Raw genomic sequence first — 18,558 nt, 5'->3', positions numbered from 1 at the left:
GGGGCTCCCGGGAAAACGCCGGCCCTTGCTCCAGACAGAAGGTTCTGGCCTCCGGTAAGAAAAGGGAGGTGCATGCACTCACTGGGCTAGAGGCCCTGCCCCACCTGCCCTTGGAGAGTAAGGTCTGGGGAGCCCTGTCTTCCTGTTCCTCCCAGGGTTCTAAGACCTGCTCGACCACGTAGCCCCTCCTTCCTGGGAGACATTCCCGTGCCTCCTCCGGGATCTCAGGCGGAGGTCACAGCAAGGGATCGAGCGGGAGGATCTGGGCGGTAGGGAGGTTGAGGACGGAGTTTGGAGGCCAGGGCTCCCGGTCCAGCTTGGCTGCTAACCAGAAAAGGATCCCTAGCCATTCCCCCGGGGGTGCCGCCCCATCCCCTTGGTGACGTCAACCCCTCTCCTGGAGTTACCAGTGGGGAGACCGACCACCAGAAGTTCTTCCTCATCTGCCCGGAAGAGTCGAGACCACGTTCACGGACAAATCGAGCGGCATGTTTCCCTACACACCCATTTGACAGATGGGAAATCTAAGGACAGGCCAAGGGAACGGAGGCTTGCTTCTCCGGGGTAGCTGGGCATAGCCCCTCCACCGCGGGCCTCACTTGGCTTGGTCCTAAGCTGCTGGACGAGCCCGCTGAAATCAGCGAGACCACATGGCTGTCACCAGAAGTCCTTAGTGAACCCCTCCCTGCTCCAGTCAGCTCCATGCGAGCAGGAACTAGGTTGGCTCATTGCTCTGAGTCCAAGTCCCCAGAACCTTCCCGCAGTGTAGTGGACGTTTACCTTTCTCGAATAAGCAGATGACTTGATATGCGTCAGGTGCTGTCATTGACAGAAACCGCTTCTGTCCTTGTTCCTTTGTGGATGCGTCCATGCCTGCCCTCAGCACCCTGTCTGCTCCCCGCTGTGTGCACGCACCTGGGTCCCAAAAGCGAGCCCCGGACCCCACCCAGGAGGTGGTGCGGCCTCTCCCCCGGAGCCAGCAAGGGGGAGCGCCGTCCCCATGGCCCTCCTCACCCTAAGAAGACACGTAAGCCATATTCACCAAGGTTTTTAACCACGGTACACACACACACACACACACACATACACACACACACACATAGAGCGAAGGGTGGGGGCCCTGGAGGACCCGCACACGTATGTCTCCTGCACCTCCCGCCGCCCCTGTGCTTTTGTGGGTTTGCTCCGGTTCTCTCGGATCCTCCTCCGGGCTCCCTTGAAGGCGTCAGGTCTCCGCCCGAGTCCCCGGGTCACCCACTCACCTCTCCTGTTAGGAAGACGTGCACATGCACACCCTGCATTTCCTCCCATCTTGCTCTCGCCTCCCAGACTTCGGTCGTCAGATTTGGGAGTCGAGAACACCCCTTGTGTCTTCCCTCACCTGTCCTTCCACCCAGCGCTTCCCAGGCCGTCCCCGAGGCAGTCCTCGGGCTGGATTCGTCTCCTGGGAGGTGGGGGTCAGCGGACAGAGTGCAGACGGTGCCGGTGGGGGCAGGAGAGGGCCGTGGTCCACAGGCCGAGTGCCGGCTTGTCTGCCAGGGCCCCCGGGCTGCGTGAGCCCCGCCAGCTCTCCTCTTTCTTCCCGGGAGGCATCCTTGTCCTGAACGGGCACCAGGGAACCTGAGTGAAGAAACCACTTTGCTTTGAGACGAGGGGCGGAGTGGCAATGGCTGCAGAGGACGTTGGCCTTGGATGGGGAAAGCGAGGCCGGCCACGCACCGCTGTCCCGTGCACGTCCCCTCTGCCACCTGGGTGCACCTGCAGCCTGAGGGGCTGGTTCCCAGCAGGCTGGCAGCTTCCCCCTGGAGCCCTCGGTCCCTCCTCTCTGCCTGAGGACTCTCTCCCGGAGACGGGATCCCGTCACAGCTGTCTCTGGGGACCTCTGCTTCCTCACCTTGTCACCTGGGCGGCCGGTCCCCAGACCAGAAACCTGCCCGTCTGAAGAGACCACTGCTGCCTCCCTTGGGTCTCACTTGCCCGAGTCCCTCCGCGGGACGCCCTGCATCTCTGATGCCTGCTCCCGTGGGGGCCGCCTCCCTTGGACTGGGACGGGTCTGGCCTCCATCCCGGGGAATGCACTGGCTTTGGTGCAAAATTTGGCCCAGAGGCCTGTGAACCGTTCTGGCCCTGGGTCGTGAGGGATGCTCTCCCCTCTGTAGTGTGACCGTCCAGCCTTCTGCATCTCCCGGTTTCTGTTAGGGCCACGGGAGGACCAGCCCTGTCCTGGCTGGCTCAGACTGTGGTGTCACAGCACGCACAGGGGTCTCTATCTCTGACACGTGCCCTCTTTTCCTGACACAGCCTATTGTATCCTCGTGACATCCCCTCCCCTCCCCCGTGGAAGGCCCGTGTGACCATTTCTGAGGGAGAGAATATAACGATGTGTGTCGCTTCCAAGGTGGTTCATGAAAGCCTGTGGTGTCTCCGGGTTCCTTCTCTCCCGGGTCCAATCTCTGTCTCTGTGTCAGTCTGTGTGTCTGTGTGTGTGTCTCTCTCTGACGAAGCAAGAGCAGATAATATGAGCTGCCCCAGGAGGCCCAGTGCCAAGAACCTGCAGAGGCTCCGGGCTGAGACACAGAAGGCCTGAGACCCCCCAGTCCCAGCCGAATCCTGCCAAGAGCACTTGCCCGGTCGCGGTCTTGGAGGTGGACCATGCCCCAGTCGAGCCTCAGCTGAGGCTGCAGCCCTGGCCTCCTGGGTGACCGTGGGGCTGAGGCTCCCAGCCAAGCCGAGCCGGGAGACTGGTACAGAAAGTGTGAGGTGGTCCAAGTAAGGTGAATGCGTCCCCCAGCACAGACAACAGCCCATCCTCCAGGCTGGGGGCTGGGCCCGCCCTCCTCCCTCCCGAGCTCTCTCCGGCCACACTGGCTCCTCCTCAGCTCCTCTCCGGACAAACCCTCTGTGCCTCCGAGTCTCTGCAGCTTTGCTCGTCCCCGCAGCACACTGCTTGCAGACGTGTGCGGGACTGGCTCCTCTTGTCCTTCTGGGTCCCAGCATCAGGGCCACCCTGGAGGTCTCACAGGCCAGGGGCCCCTGGCCGCCCTCCTTCACCCTGCTTCATTTCCCAACAGTGTTGGTCTTTCCTTTCACACGGATTCGCTCTTGTGCCTTGACCCACCTCCCCCTCCGGGCTGTGAGCTCCTGGAGGGCTGGGACCTCGCGGGCCTTTGACTCCGGCCCCCGGGCCCACACAGCCCCTGCTCAGGGTGAGAGGCACAGGAGCTGAATGGGTCCAGAGAGGATCTCAGAGTCCCTACCTGCCTCTGAGCAGCTCACGCTGTGCACATGCAGACTAATAGTAAGAGGTACATGTTGGGTTGGGGGCAGGGGACTCCCAGCTTGACCCCTGAGCGTCCCTTCCCGCTCCAGAGGCTTCACTGAGCACAGTGGACACAGCCTGCCCCCTGGTGGTCAGCACCAGCATGTCAGCCCCAGGCAGGGAAACCAGAAAACAAAACACACACCTTTGTTTGGGTGTAGTCAAGGCAGCAGCCCTCCCTGGCCCTAGAGGGGCACAGGGGCAGGACCTGCGGGCTCCAGGGGCGATGTGAGGACTTCAGAAGCCTCCTTTGTCCCCCGTTCCACCTCTCCCTTCCCGGTGCCCCGTTCATTCCTAAGGCTTTCGCACCCCAGCCAGGGCACTACCTCTGGAAACCCTTCCTAATGAGGCCCCGGAGCTCCGACAAGGAGGTCTTGACCTCGGTCCCCACACCAGGGTCCGCTGCTCGGCCACATGCTGCCCACCCAGGTCCTCGGTCCTCCAAGCCCCCAGGCTGCTCTCTGCTCAGAAGGACCTTGAGGGAGGAGAAAGCATTTTCCCAGGACCAGGAGCATCTTGGGGCAAGGGTGGAAGTCCAGGGCCAGCAGACAAGCCTGTGGACCCTTGGGACAGGGCTTGGGGCTCAGTCGTGGGCCTCTGTCCTCAGCCGCGTCCCCGGGACCCAGCCGGGAGGGCGCGCACCCCGCCCCGGAGACGCCGCTCCTCCTGGTCCCGTGTGGTGCACGTCCGTGGGGGTGTTGGAAGGGTTCCTCCAGCCGCTGTGGGGCCTCTTCGTGCGCACTGGGTGTGTGCAACCTGTTGCAGGATGACTCGTCCCCGCCCACAGTTTGCAGCCCTTGCACGGGGCTCAGCCGGTGCCCAGAGTCCACTTAGGACTTTCCGGTGCCGGGGCAGGTCTGGGTGCCCTTCGACTGCCCAGCCGCCCCGGGGGACCGGGGATCCTTTGCCTGTCCCCGGGCCTTTGTCTTGCACTGTCCTTGTTTGTGTATGAAGGGACCGGCTGGAAACCTCCGTCCCTCCCTGGAGGATCGGGGACCCCCCGTCATCCAGCAGGGGAGAGGGCGGATCCTCGGCACCAAGGGGGGCACCGTCCACCACCACTGCCCTCGACCCCTTCGGGGCGCCTGGCGGCAGGGGCACACCTGAGGTCATTTTTCCTGTAATGACCTGGTAGCAGGTGCCCAGCCGTAGCTAGGGAGGCTGTGTTGGGCCTTTTCTCTACACAGAATAACGCAGATGTGCTGGTTTCCGAAGGCTCCTTTAATGCAGCTGATGTTGTCAAGGTTCACCATGAGTGCGGCATGGACTGGGAGTTCAGTCGGTCTCAAGCCTAATAATGTTCTTCAAATCATTTTTATTGTGTAGATAGGCCGTGTTCTGTAACCACTCAGCAGTCGATGGACATTGGGGGTGTTTCTACCTTTGGGCAAGTGTGAGTGGCAATGCTGTGAATGTTCACGGTCAGGCTTTTCACAGGTTTTCATCCCTGGATCATACGGATACTCCGTGTTTACGTTTTGAAAAATGGCCAGACTGTCTCCCAAAGGGCTACATCACTTTATATTTCTGCCAGCAAAGGAGGAGGACCCCAACGTCTACGGATCCTTGCCAACACTTCTTAATACCTATCTTTTTAATGACAGCCGTCCTGGTGGATGTGAACTTGTATCTCATTGTGGCCTTGATTGGATTTCCACCCTAAAGAACGATGTGGAACATTGTTGGTCACTTGTTTATCGTTTCTCGAGAAATGTCTCCTCAGCTGCATTTCCCATTTTATCTTAAATTTTTTTAATGTTTATTTATTATTGAGAGAGACAGAGACAGAATGTGAGTGGGTTAGGGGCAGAGAGAGAGGGAAACACAGAAGCAGAAGCAGGCTCCAGGCTCTGAGCGGTCAGCACAGAGCCCGACGTGGGGCTCGAACTCACGAGCTGTGAGATCATGACCTGAGCCGAAGTCGGACGCTCAGCCAACTGAGCCACCCAGGCACCCCTGAATTTCCCATTTTTAAATTGGATGCACAGTTTCTTCCTATTGAGTTGTAAGATTTAATATGCATTCCACATGCAAGTGTCTTAGGATATATGTCCTTAGCCGATTCATTGTCCCATTCAGTAGGGTCCCTTCTAGCTTTCGTGATGCTGTCTTTCAGTTCACCTACTTGTAGTGTTTCTTTTTGAGAGAGAGAGAGAAAGACATAGTGCCAGTGGGGGAGGGGCAGAGAGAGAGGGAGACACGGAATCCGAAGCAGCTCCAGCTCTGAGCCATCAGCGCAGAGCCCGATGCGGGGCTTGAACCCACGAACTGTGAGATCACGAGCTGAGCTCAAGCCGGCCGCTTTACCGACTGGGCCCCCTGGGCGCCCCTGATTTTGTTTTACTGACGCGTGGCATTCAGTCAGTTCCGTATATACCTCGATGATTGGGTAGCTGTGTGTATGGCCGAGTGATCACACAGCAGGTCCTGTTACGACCATCTGCACACGTAGTTGCACATGTTTTCTTGTTACAGAGACTTTTCAGATTTACCCCTTTGCAGTTTCCACACGTGCAATGCAGTATTAACTATAGTGACCACGCTGCACATCACGTCCCTAGACTTATTTATTTTATCACCGGCAGATTGTACCTTTCGACCACCTTCCCCGGTTCGCTCATCCCTTAGCCCCTGCCTCTGGCAACCAGCGGTGTGATCGCTTGATCTGTGAGTTCTTTGAGCTCTGTTTTTAAGATCCCACTTATAAAGGAGATATGATATTTGTTTTTCTCTGTCAGACATATTTCACTTAGCATAATATCCTCGTCTGTGTTGTCACAAACGGGTTTCCTCCTTGTTTATGACTGACTAGTATTCTATGATACGTACGTTTCTGTGTGCGCACACTCCCACATCCTCTTTTTCCGTCCATCCACGTGGACGCTTGGGTTCCTTCCACGTCTTGACTCTGTAAGTAATGCTGGAGGGCGGGGGTAAGATATCTTTTGGCGTGAGTGTTTCGTTTTCTTCCTATGAATACCCGAAAGTGGAATTGCCGGGTTAAATGGTGTTTCTATTTTCGATGTCTTGAGGAGCTTCCATGCTGCTTTCCGCATTGGCTGCACCAGTTTACTGTCTCGTACAATTTCTTTCTTGGTACTGTGCTTGTATCCTGCAGCCTTGCTGAACTATTTTATTACTTCTGGAAGCTTTTCTGTGTATTCTGTACGGTTTCCTGTATACCCAGTCATGTGGTTTGCAAGTAGAGACGGCTTTCCTTCATTCCCTCGGACCTAGATGTCTGTTATCCCCCTTTCTTGCCTCGTCGACACTGCCGAGACCTCCGGGACAGGGTGGGCTGCAGCCGGGGCTTGGGCCTCGTCCGTCTTGCTCCTGACCTCAGGGCCAAGGCTTCCAGTCTTTTCTCCGTTCCGGGTGACGGGAGCTGTGGCTTGTTCGCAGGTGGGCTGTAGGGCTCAGGAAGTTCCCTTCTGTTTCTGCTTTGAGCGTTCGTATCACGAAATGGTCTTGGATTCTGTCAAGGGTTTTCTGTACTCAGGGGCGATCGGATTTTACAGCAGCTTGAAAACCACGAAGTCGTGTCGCTTTCCCTCTTCTTCTGTCTTTCTCCCTCACACAAACACACAGAACTTCTCTGGAAGCTCATCAGGATCCGGATGGGAGCTCTTTGGTCTTGGATATCCTCACTCGGACCGCTGTGCGTCTGGGGGTGGGCCCTTTCAGAGGCCACGCCCCACAAGGGACAACTGGAAATCAAAATAGTAATGATAATCTTCCAGGTGGTGGCTGCCTCTGGCATGCATATGCCATAATTTCCACTTCTCTGTCCCTGTCTCTGTAGAGTGAGAATATTTAGCTTTAAAGGAGACGACTGTACGGGAAACAGAGCATGTCAAGCATGTGTACTAACGGGTAATGACCAGGAGGCAAAACCCCTGCTCACCCGAGATGCATGTCAGAGGGAATACAGCATCTTCTGTACTGACTTCCTTTGTGGAAGTCCATGTTCCGAAAAGACCGTTTCTGGCTTGTTTTCTGAGGCCTCGCGTCGGGAGGCCCGCTATTCTCTTCCGGGAGTCTGGGTGCTGACGGTGTTTCTGGCCGGTCACACGAGCGGCAGTTCTGAGCCTACAATGTGGCCTCTTCCAGGTAAGAGGGCTTGGGGGGTCACCTGTGTCCTCAGCCAGGAAAGCATCAGCCACGCACTTCTCGGCATTCCCAGGAGGTGCCCGCAGAGCCCAGTATGCAGCGTGAGGCCTGGACCGGGGAGGCACTTTGCACGCTACGTGGCACTCGGTCTCTAAGGCCCGCGTGTGACAGAGACTCTTAAAGTGGGAACGGGAAGGCAGTTTAGCGCTGTGGTAGTTGACGTTCTCCAGGTTAAGCTCCAAATAAAGAGAGTGACAAAGTCATCCTCCCTCCTAACGTAGCACAGCTGTACCACGTACAGTTCAAACCATACGAATCCTCTCCCCGAGGAGGATGCTGAGCTCTCAGGGGACGTCCACGCTTGTCTTTGATATCTTGTGACTTACAGCCTATGATGTGAAGTGAGCCGTTATTAATGCATCTTATGTTACACGATAAGAAGACAAGGAAGGGAAGAAAAGAAAGGTATTTGATATTCACACATACGGTCTACAGGTGAGGAAGACGCCCTGGGGTGGATCCTCGGGCTGGGACTTCTCTGCGTGGCGCTGGAACATTTTCTGGTTTTGCAAAGGCACATGGATAGGCGCTCTTGTGGCCAATTTTCGTCCTCTTGCGGGACCAGTGCCGACCACGGTGCCGGCTCGACCCCCGGCTCCAAAGCCTTCAGGGCCAGCTCTTGCCCCAGCTCTGGTACCGAATCCGGAGTTAGAGGCGTCTCCGGCACAAGCCCAGCAGCAGATAGAGCGGCAGGTACGGAGCGTGGGCCGGCTCTCTCACCTGATCCAGTATCAAGTCCAGAGCCGTTGTTCTAACATCAGCTCACGTGAGAGCCCCGGAACCACAGCCTGCTCCAGCACCGGCTCCAGGACCAGCGGAAGGGCTGGAACCAGCACAGGCACCCGCGGTATCACCGGCTGCAGAGACGGCGGCCGCTCTCTCGCCAACTGCTGGGTCAGCCCCGGTGGTCGTTCCAGTGCCCACGTTAGAGAGAGAAGCTGCTCGAGCCCCATGTAGCGCCGGTGCCAGGTTGCAAGGAACAGCCAGCTCCAGCATCGGCTCCAGCGTCGGCTCCAGAACTAGGATCAGGACCGAGTTCAGAGCCAGAGCCTGCGACAGCAACAGTTCTCATACCAGGTCCGGAGCAGAAGCCCCCACAAGTGCCAGCTGCTGCGCCAGCTCCAGAGCGAAAGCGGCCTTGGGCACCAGTGGTAGACGCAGAGCCGATGCCACCTCCGGACAAAGAACCAACTCCGGGGCCGACATCCCAGCCACGTCCTGCTCTGGCACCGGCTCCATCACCGCCTCCTGTGCCGGAGCCCGTGTCTGCTCCAGCGCCGGCTCTGCTGTCGGCGTCCTCCCGGACACCGGTTCCGCAGGTGGAGCCAACGCCGGGGCTCCGAGCAGCTCCCCCGCCGGTTTCCCCACCAGCCGGAGGGCCACATCCAGGACCGGCGATGCAAGCAGGGCCCCCGGCACGGGGTCCAGCATAACAGCGGCGACGAGAGCCAGCTCCAAAGCCAGAGCAGCTCCAGCACCATGGACAGCTCCCGCAGCGGTTCCAGGATTGGATCCCCCCGGACTCTGGCACCAGCTGTGTCACTCGCACTGACTGCACGGCCAGCTGCAGTTCCAGGGCCAAAGCTGAAGCCGCTTCAGCACCCACTCGGGAGCCAGAGCCAGAGCCAGAGTCTACAGCAGAAGCTCTAGCTTCAGCTCCAGAGCCATATCCGGCTGCAGAAGCAGGTCTGGGAGGTGCGTGTGGCTCTAGCACCTTCCCTAGAGCTGGAGCCACGTCCAGCACCGCCTCTTGCCCCAGCTGCAGAGATAGGGCCAGCTCCAGCTTCAGCCCTGGGGCCAGTTCCGGGATTAGAGCCCCCGTTCGAGCCAGAGCGGGAACTACCCATACGAGTGTCCGCGCCTTCCTCAACCGGCACCATCGTGGGGGCTGGTATGGGGCTGGGGTCGGGACGGTCCTTGCTGGGCCGGTCACCCCAGGTACCCTGGTGACTCCACTCAGAGCTCGCCTGCCCAATCCCTCCTGGAGATCATAGTCCTGGGGGCTCTGCACCCCCGTTTTCCCAAGCAAGGCTCTCAGTGGCCCAGGAGACCGTGGAGGCTGAAAGCCGACAATTATGCACACAATTGATCCCTTGAGGAAGCTGGGAGTGAAAACTCAGAAACGGCCCATGTTCCAGGGCCCGGGCTCTTTGGAAATTCTGATGTGGGGACACAGGATGCAGAGGAAGAGACTTGAGTGGCCAGCACCCAGGCCCGGGGAAAGCTGGCTCGGGAAGAGCACACACCCGGCACCCGCCTCACCCCACACGCTGCACCAGAGTCTCTCCGTGGTCCTGGGACGAGCTCTGCTGGGGGAGGGTACGCGCCTGTGGCTGCGGATGGGGGCTGCGCTCTGTGGTCCCAGAGAGGGGAGCCGGTCACACTTCTCGCTGGGGATCGGCTGGGGCCTGTGCTTCCTCACGTTGTCACCTGGGCTGCCGGTCCCCAGACCAGAAACCTGCCCGTCTGAAGGTGACCAGCGCTGCGTCCCTTGGGTTTCACTTGCCCGAGTCCCTCCCCGGGACGCCCCGCATCTCTGATGCCTGCTCCCATGGACTGGGACGTGTCTGGTCTCCATCTTCCTGCAGACTCATTCCCATCGTGTTGTTTTATCTCAGGATGGTTTACCCCCAGCCCAACGTGCTAACACCCTTGTCACTAACTTGCTGAACACCTCCCCAAACTCACCATATGCATTAAAAGGCGGTTTCACTGAAAAGTCGGCGGGAACTTGCTTCGGCAGCTTCTGAGTCTGAATTTGGAGCCCACCAATTATTCTCCGTCCTTTCTCTGTCCACCAAAAAATGCCCAAGGGGCACCTCCTCCTTCCCGGAGGACGGCCCCCGCCCCTCGCTGGCAAATCCCAGCTCCCACGCTGAGGTCCAGCAGGGTCCAGTGTTCGCTAAGGGCTGCGAGTGATTTGCACGAGTCTGAGTTTTGATTTCCATGTCATTTGTTTCTTGCACATGTGAAGGCCTTCTGGAAGGAGGGTCAGCCCTGTGGGTCCCTGATGGGGTGCACGCTGGGTGGGTGGGGTGGGGTGGGTTCCCGGGTGGGGGTGGTGATGCACCAGGGCCCTCTGTGTGTTCACTGTCATGCTACTGACACCGGGTGGCTCTCTTGTGCCACAGTAGGAAAGATGTCCTTGTCCTCACCCCTTGGCTGGCCCCCATCGTCTGGGAAGGGACCTTCAACATTGACATCCTGAATGAGCAGGTCCGGCTCCAGAACACCACCATCGGACTAACGGTGTTTGCGATCAAAAAGTAAGTAGGTGACGGGGCGCCTGGGTGGCCCATTCTGTTCAGCGTCCGACTTCAGCTCAGGTCAGAATCTCGCGGTCCATGAGTTCGAGCCCGACCACATCGGGCTCTGTGCTGACAGTTCAGAGCCTGGAGCCTGCTTGGGATTCGGTGTCTCCGTCTCTCTCTGCCCCTCCCCTGCTCATGCTCTCTCTCTGTTTCTCAAAAATAAATAAACGTTAAAAAAAAAAGTAAGTAGATGAGATGACAGAGGGTGGGGACCGGGATGTAGGAGAGACCGAGGACATCAGGTCTGGCTGTGTGTTCAGCACACGGTGGGTGGGGACCCAGCCTGTCCTCCTAGGGGTTAATGTGAAAGTCCACGTGTTCAGCAGTCTTCCCGGGCTCAGTGAGTGGACACCACCTGGCTCTCTTTCCGAAGGCTGCACGTCACCCAGGAAGGCAGCTCCAGACCCATCAGTGATCCCAGGTTGCTCCTCTGCTGAGTCAAGGAAGGAGCAGAGCACCCCAACATCCTGGCGGCAGGGGAGCCCTCCTCCGGCCACAGTAGCAGAAGGGAGGAGGCTGTGTGCTTCCTTGGACGGGTAGGAAGCCAGTGCCTGTGGAGCTGGGCTCCTGTGTGCTCCCTTATAGGGTGACGGTCATGGAGGGGGGACAGCCAGGTCAGGCACAGCACTCGGTGCCAGACCCCAGGCTCCTGTGAGGGAGCTGAGCAGTGAGGCCCTGGGACTCCAGGGTCAGGTGACTTCCGCTGAATGAGCTGGGCAGCCGCAGGTAAGTGGCGTGGTCTCTCTGAGCCTCTGGAAAGTGGGGCTGACGACAGCATCCTCTCTCGGGATCACCACGGGGGAAGTAAAAGCTCGTAGGTGCTGGGCCTGCGTGTGGACAGGTGGGGCTTCCTCCCTCCGCAGAGTTCACCCGAGACCCCAGAGGATGGCCCTGAGGCCTTTGGAACCCCTTTCCCAGGTCTTGGCCCCAAGTGCAGGGACTAAGAAGGGCACAGGGTCGCCTCAGAATCCTACTCCAGTCCCTGGAGACAAGCGGCTGAAATCACCAACCAGAAGCTTCACTGCCCAGGCTCCTCGGCCAGTGCCAGTAGCTGCCTGCTGCGCGTGCGCTGGCTGTCCGTGTGTGTCCCCTCTGGGCTCCGAGTGCAGTCCCCAGGGGGTGGGCAGGTGGTGGGCATGTCCTCAGAGGAAAGCGGACTCCCCGAGTCGAGCTGTGAACCCACGATCACATCGGCTGGGTCTGGACTTGCCCCTGGTGACCTGACTGGTGGCTGGGCAGGGGTGTGTGTGTGTGAGTGTGTGTGTGTGTGTGTGCATGTCCCCTATTGAAACGGAGTGCCCACCTTCCCTGTGGGAAGGGTTTCTGGGCCAGGCACCAGGAAGTAGCCTTAGGGCCTGCTCAAAAAACTGTCACCGAGGGGCTCACTGCACTTGCCCGATGACGGGGGAGCTGCTGTGTGCAGGGTGGGGAGCAGCGAGCCCCTTCGAAGAGGGACCAGCCATGGGAGGCGGTTGGAGAAGACTTCCAACCTCTTGGGGTTGGGGAGATACAGACCTGTACCCGGAAGCTTCCACGCTCGCGTTCAGTGCTGGGGCCCGAGCAAGCCCCCTCTTCCTCCAGGGGCCCTCTTTGGCCTCCCCTGGCCACATGCTGGGCCTGAGTCCTGATCTGGGGGAGATGGGGGGGGTGACGCCTTCTCGGAATACCCGCCGTTGACTGAGGGCCCAGTAGCCTTCAAGGGAGGGCCCTGCAGGGGCAGACACAGTCCTCGGGGGCCAGGGACCGACCACTGAGCCAAGACGGGCAGGTGGCCGGCCCTGCAGATTCTGCGAAGTCTGCGAGGGCACGTTGACCAGAGCTGTGCCCGAAGGGTCTCGACTCCCTCACAGCAGGTGGGAACCTGCAGGGGATTTGCCAGGGGCGGGTCTCGCGGGTGGAGGGGGTCTGCCAGGGGAGCTCGGCACGGGGGTGCGCTGCTGGCTCCAGCATGCTGACTCGTGGCCGCACGGGTTTCCAGCCTCCTCCGCCTCAGGCTCGCTCCCCTTTGTAAGATGGGGCGCTGATGGTCCCCCGTCCCCCGGGGCAGAGGTTAGGGAGGCGCCGCGGGCAGACTCGCCCAGGACAGGCCAGGACAGCGGCTGTTCCTTCAGCAGCCCAGGGTCTGCCTCCTCGATAAGGCGCACAGGTCCGCGGCCCCCGGCTTTGGGCTCCTGCCGCCAGCCTCTGGCAGCGACCCTCCTCCCGCCCTGTCCCCTGTCCCTGTAGATACGTGGCTTTCCTGGAGCTGTTCCTGCAGACGGCGGAGAAGCACTTCATGGTGGGACACAAGGTCTCCTACTACGTGTTCACCGACCGGCCGGGGGATGTGCCCCGCGTGCCCCCGGGGAAGGGAGGCAGGTGGTGGTCCTGGAGGTCCGGAGTTACTCGCGCTGGCAGGACGTGTCCACGCACCGCATGGAGATGATCCGCAACTTCTCCCGGCGGCGCTTCCTCCACGAGGTGGAGTATCTGGTGTGCGCGGACGTGGACATGAGGTTCCGCGACCACGTGGGCGTGGAGATCCTGTCCCCGCTCTTCGGCACCCTGCACCCCGGCTTCTACGGGGCGGCCCGCGAGGCCTTCACCTACGAGCACCGGCCGCAGTCCCAGGCGCACGTCCCCAGGGACGAGGGCGACTTTTACTACACGGGAGGCTTTTTCGGGGGGTCGGTGGCCGAGGTTCTGCGGCTCACGTCGGCCTGTCACCAGGCCATGGTGGTCGACCGCGCCCACGGCATCGAGGCCGTGTGGCACGACGAGAGCCACCTGAACAGGTACCTGCTCGACCACAAGCCCACCAAGGTGCTGTCCCCCGAGTACCTGTGGGACGAACAACTGCTGGGCTGGCCCGCTGTCGTGAAGAAGCTGAGGTATGTGACCGTGCCCAAGAGTCACCGGGGCATCCGGGACTGAAGACGGGCTGGCCTAGTGTCCGTCAGGGGTGCCACCCTGACCCCAGCCGTCAGAGAAGATGGGCTATCGCCGCTCCCTTTCTCTGTCCGGTCGCGGGACATCGCCGAGGCCCCGCGCCGCCCGCATAGGGCACGGGCACAGTTAGGCCTGACCGGGGGCCTGCCGGGGGGCGCGGCTCCAGCAAGACCCCTTGCTCTTCGGGTTCCTGGTCAGAGTTGAAAGGTCGCTTGCAGCCGCGGGCAGGATGTGAAGGTGAGGCCGGATCAGGACCCCCTTGGCTGGCGCCTGGGTTCCCGGCAGCCTGAGGCACAGCCCACCGCCCGCTGGGGCAGGACAGACCCCCCACCCCCGTGGCCTCCCTCGGTCACTGCGGTGTTGTGGGTGTCGCGCTTGCCCTGTCACTGCCACTAAAATGTTTCTGGCGGATGAAGGGAATTGCGGGTTGTCCCGAAACCTGCCTTGTGCACTTCCTCGAGGCCCCGGCCAGGCCTGAGTGCTGCAGTCTCTCCGCCTTGCGTCTCCCTTCTCACATCAAGGACAGGGCGGTCCGCGTTGCCACTGCTATTTCTCCGTGACGTTGGCCAACTGTTACAATTTCTGGGTCACTTGCCGCTGTAAACGGCTCCAGTTTTATGTCGGATGCTTTTCTATTTATTTTTTTATTTTTTTAAGGTTTATTTATTTTTGAGAGAGAGAGAGAGACCATGAGCTAGCGGGGAGGGGCAGAGACAGAGGGAGACACAGCATCCGAAGCAGGCTCCAGCCTCCGAGCCGTCAGCACAGAGCCCGACGCGGGGCTCGAACCCACGAACCGCGAGCCGAAGTTGGACGCTCAACCGACTGAGCCCCCCAGGCGCCCCTATAACCTTGATAATGTTAACCATGTTCAGGTGTACAATTCAGTGGCAATAGGTACATTCACTGTTCTGCAACTGTCCCCTCCATCCATCTTCACGACTTGTTCGTCACCCAAACTCTGTGTCTGCCCACTAGACCCTAACCCTCCCCCACCCATCCCCCTCCCCAGGCCCGGCACCCACTGCTCCTCCCACCCCTCTGAATCGGACTGTTCTCGGTCCGTCATGAGCGGGGTCCTCCAATATCGGTCCTTTAGGGACTGGCTTATTTCCCGTAGCACAGTGGCCTGAGGGTCTGTCCCCGTGAGCCTGGACCTGACCCACTTTTCCCCCAGAGGAGTTGCTCAGCTCTGTCTTGTCTAACCTGAGCCTCCTCAGTCCCCTGTGCTCCCCTCATCTTCCTCCTCAGCCTGAGAGACCCCGGGGCCCCGTCCCTTGGGCCTCACCGATCCCACCCCATCTGAACCGAACTGTTCAGTCCAGATGCCAGACACACACCCGTGGGGGCCTTGGGCCTCCCCTGCCCACCCGTCCGTGTCATGTACCTGCTCCTCCCGCAGGTGTCCCCATGTCAGGAGAGAAACACCAGGTCCAGACCCTTGGTGTCATCTGTGACTTCTTGCTGGCCACCAACTCTCCCAGTGGTGAGGTGGCTACCGGAGGGCACTAAATGTTCAAAACATTTCAAGGCATATGTTAGTCTCGGCTGCCTAAGGCAATGGCTGAACCGAGCAGAACGACTGGAAGAAAGGCCGAGTGGTGAGGAGCTTTAGGGAATAAGGACCTAGAACCTCTGGCCCATTATTCCTGAGCCTCTAGGACGCTTGCACGCATGGGCTGGGTGCATGTTCAGGAAAGACCTGAGAAGGGCCCCGGCTCTCCCCTCTGGTGACTGTCAGACTCTGCAATTAGGAACTAAAGGTCAAGGCAGAGTTGTAAACAGCCTGGATGGTGTGGAAGGTGTACCCTGATCTTTGCAGACCATGTCCTCCCCATCTATAAAGACTGGAGGTTGTTTTCTTCTTTTGGGGGGGCGGTGGTTCTGGGTGTTTAAGGAAATGTCTGCCCAAAGAGCACTACATTCACAGAACAGACACTTCGGTGACCACACACGACAAGGAATACAGATTTTACACAATTAGTTCAGAAAAGTCACTACTGTAGCAACTACTGCGAGCTGTGCCAGTAAACCCTGGAGGGGAAGACTGATATTTGAGTTGTACATTATACTATTCAAAATGTCAATTTTCAACAAAAAACATTTAAGATTTTTTTAATGTTTATTTGAGAGACAGAGAGACAGAGACAGAGACAGAGCGCAAGTAGGGAGGGGCAGAGAGAGAGGGAGACACAGAATCCAAAGCAGGCTCCAGGCTCCAAGCTGTCAGCACAGAGCCTGACGTGGGGTCCGAACCCACAAACCATGAGATCATGACCTGAGCTGAAGTCAGACGCTTAACCGACTGAGCCACCCAGGTGCCTCCCCCAAAACACTTTTTACAAAAAGTTTATTTATTTATTTTGAGAGAGAGAAAGAATGAATGGGGGGCAGAGAGAGAGGGGGACAGAGGATCCTACGTGGGCTCTGTGCTGACGGCAGAGAGCCTGATGCGGGACCAAAACTCACAAATCATGAGATCGTGACCTGAGCTGAAGTCGGATGCCTAACCAACTGAGCCACCCGGGCACCCCAACTAAAAAACACTTTTGAGGTGTGCAAAGAAACAAGAACATGGAGCCCGTAGACTGTTGAAAACAAAGCAATTGACGGAAACCGTTCCTGAGGAAGCTCATGCATTAGACTCTCTAGACTTACTTAAAACCAACTATTTCAAATATGCACAAATACCTGAAGGAAACCACGAGAACAATATCTCCCAAGGAGAAGATAACAATGGTGAATGCATTAGGAAGTGTCCCCTCCTCTCTTTTTGAGGAATTTGGGGACAAGTCGTGTTAATTCTTTGTCAGATGGTTGGTAGAATTAACCAGCAGTGAATCCTGGCACTGAGATTTTCTTTGTTGGGAGGGTTTTGATTCCTGATTCAATCTCTTACTATAGGTCTATTCAGATTTATTATTTATTCTTGAGTTGCTTTTGGTAGTGTTTTTATTTCTAGGAATTTATTGTTGTTGTTGTTGTTTTTTAGAGCGAGAGAGAGAGAGAGAGAGACGGAGAAGTGGGGCTCACTGGAACCTGTGTTTTACCTGAAGTGGGGCTTGAGCTCACCTGATGTGGGACTTGAACACACAAATTGTGAGATCATGACCTGAGCCGAAGTCAGTCTTAATGAATGAGCCGCCCAGGCGCCCAGAAATTTACCCGTGTTATCTAGGCTGTCTGATGTGCTGGTGGAAAACTCTTTGTGGTATCGTCTTATAATCCTCTTTATTTCTGTAAGGTTGGTAGTGATGTCTCCATGTTCATTCCTGATTTTAACAATTTGAGTCTACTTCCCCCCCAACCCCGATCAGGCTAGGATGGGGCTACTATTATAAATAGCAAAGAGAAAAACCAGAACATAACCAGTATTGGTGAGGATGTGGAGAAATCAGTACCCTCGTGCCCTGTTGGTGGGAAAGTAAAATCTGCCACCGCTCTGGAAAGCAGTGTGGTGTTTCCTCAAACATTAAAAATGGAACCGCCATATGATGCAGCCATTCCACTTCTGGATACACATTCAAAGAATTGAAAGCAGGATTGTGAAGAGTTATTTGCACACCCAAGTTTGCAGCAGCACAATTCCCAGCAGCCAAGAGGCAGGAGCACCCCCAGAGTCCACCTCCACCAGTGAGTGATGGATGAACAAAATGTGGTAGGAACGTGCATTGGTTCATCACCCAGCTTTCAGAGGGAAGGAATTGCTGACACCTGCCATGTGGGTGAACCTTGAGGACAGGATGCGAAGTGAACTAAGCAAGTCACGAAAACACAAACGTTGCATGGTTCCACTTCTATGAGATGAGGTATGTAGAGTGGTCGGCCTCACAGAAGCAGAAGGAGCAGGGTGGTTTTGGGGAGCTGGGCAGGAGGGGGAGACCGGGAGTTGTTGTCCACCGGGTATAGAGTTCCGGTTCTGCAAGATGCAAAAGATCTGGGCATCGGTTGTGCACCACTGAATACGCACCGTGATACTGTGCTTCACGGTAAATATATATTTGGTCTTCGCCCCTGTTTCTGGCACAGATTTCCCCAATTTCCCGAGTGATGAAAACCGTGACACTGCCTTTTGCTGTGTTCATGGGTGGCTTTTGGACTCTACCTGAGAGGTAGGCTGGCTGCTGGGGGAGCCAACCCTGCGATTAGATGGCTGGAACTTTCCATCCCCTCCCCCCACCTCTGGGGAGGGAGAGGGGCCGGAGACGGCGTTCGGTCCCCAGTGACCAGTGATCCAATCAATCGTGCCCGTGTAATGAAGCCTCCCCGAACGCCCATCTGACTGGTGAACACGTGGAGAGAGCAGAGAGTGTGACATGCTCGGTTACTGTCACGGGGCCCAAGTGTGCACGGGCACTGGCTTCGAGGGTCCCAACAGACCAGGTTTGGCCACTCACCGCTGACAAAAGCCAAGGGCAGAGAGACACAGGAAAGGGTGGTGACTCAAGAAAGGATCCATTTCGGTGAGGCCGGCACTGGGAAGACAGGGGGCTGACATCTCAAGGTGCTGCAGACAGTCCTGGTGGTGGTTCTCTCTCTCTCTTTTTCTTTCTTTTTTTAACTTTTTAATGTTTATTTATTTTTGAGACAGGAGAGACAGAGTATGAGCAGGGGAGGGGCAGAGAGAGAGGGAGACACAGAATCGGAAGCAGGATCCAGGCTCGGAGCTGTTAGTACAGAGCCTGATGCGGGGCTCGAACTCACAAGCTGCGAGATCATGACAGGTGCCCCCCCCCCTTGTGAAGTTTTATTTGTTTCCTAGATTTCACATGAGGACAATCTAGGACCATGGTCATGGGTACTTGAGGTGGACAGTGAAGGTCGGGTCGA

The 18,558-nt window shown here is 57.7% G+C and overlaps 1 long non-coding RNA gene and 1 pseudogene across 1 annotated transcript in view; both read left to right on the top strand.

Annotated features, from left to right (window-relative positions):
• The window catches only part of LOC147575127 (uncharacterized), a 194,269-nt gene extending 176,478 nt beyond the window's left edge, over positions 1-17,791 (top strand). The window contains exon 2 of the long non-coding RNA XR_015243185.1: positions 17,758-17,791. This is a non-coding gene — a long non-coding RNA (uncharacterized LOC147575127). The remainder of the gene's footprint in view (positions 1-17,757) is intronic.
• On the top strand, positions 10,595-13,755 carry LOC147575128 (histo-blood group ABO system transferase-like; annotated as a pseudogene).
• Positions 17,792-18,558: the final 767 nt, after the last annotated feature.

The sequence above is a fragment of the Puma concolor genome, chromosome D4, assembly GCF_028749965.1.
Source record: "Puma concolor isolate L17-30 chromosome D4, mPumCon1.1.hap2, whole genome shotgun sequence".
NCBI classification, from domain to species: domain Eukaryota; kingdom Metazoa; phylum Chordata; class Mammalia; order Carnivora; family Felidae; genus Puma; species Puma concolor.
This window is presented reverse-complemented; position numbering and strand designations above follow the sequence as displayed.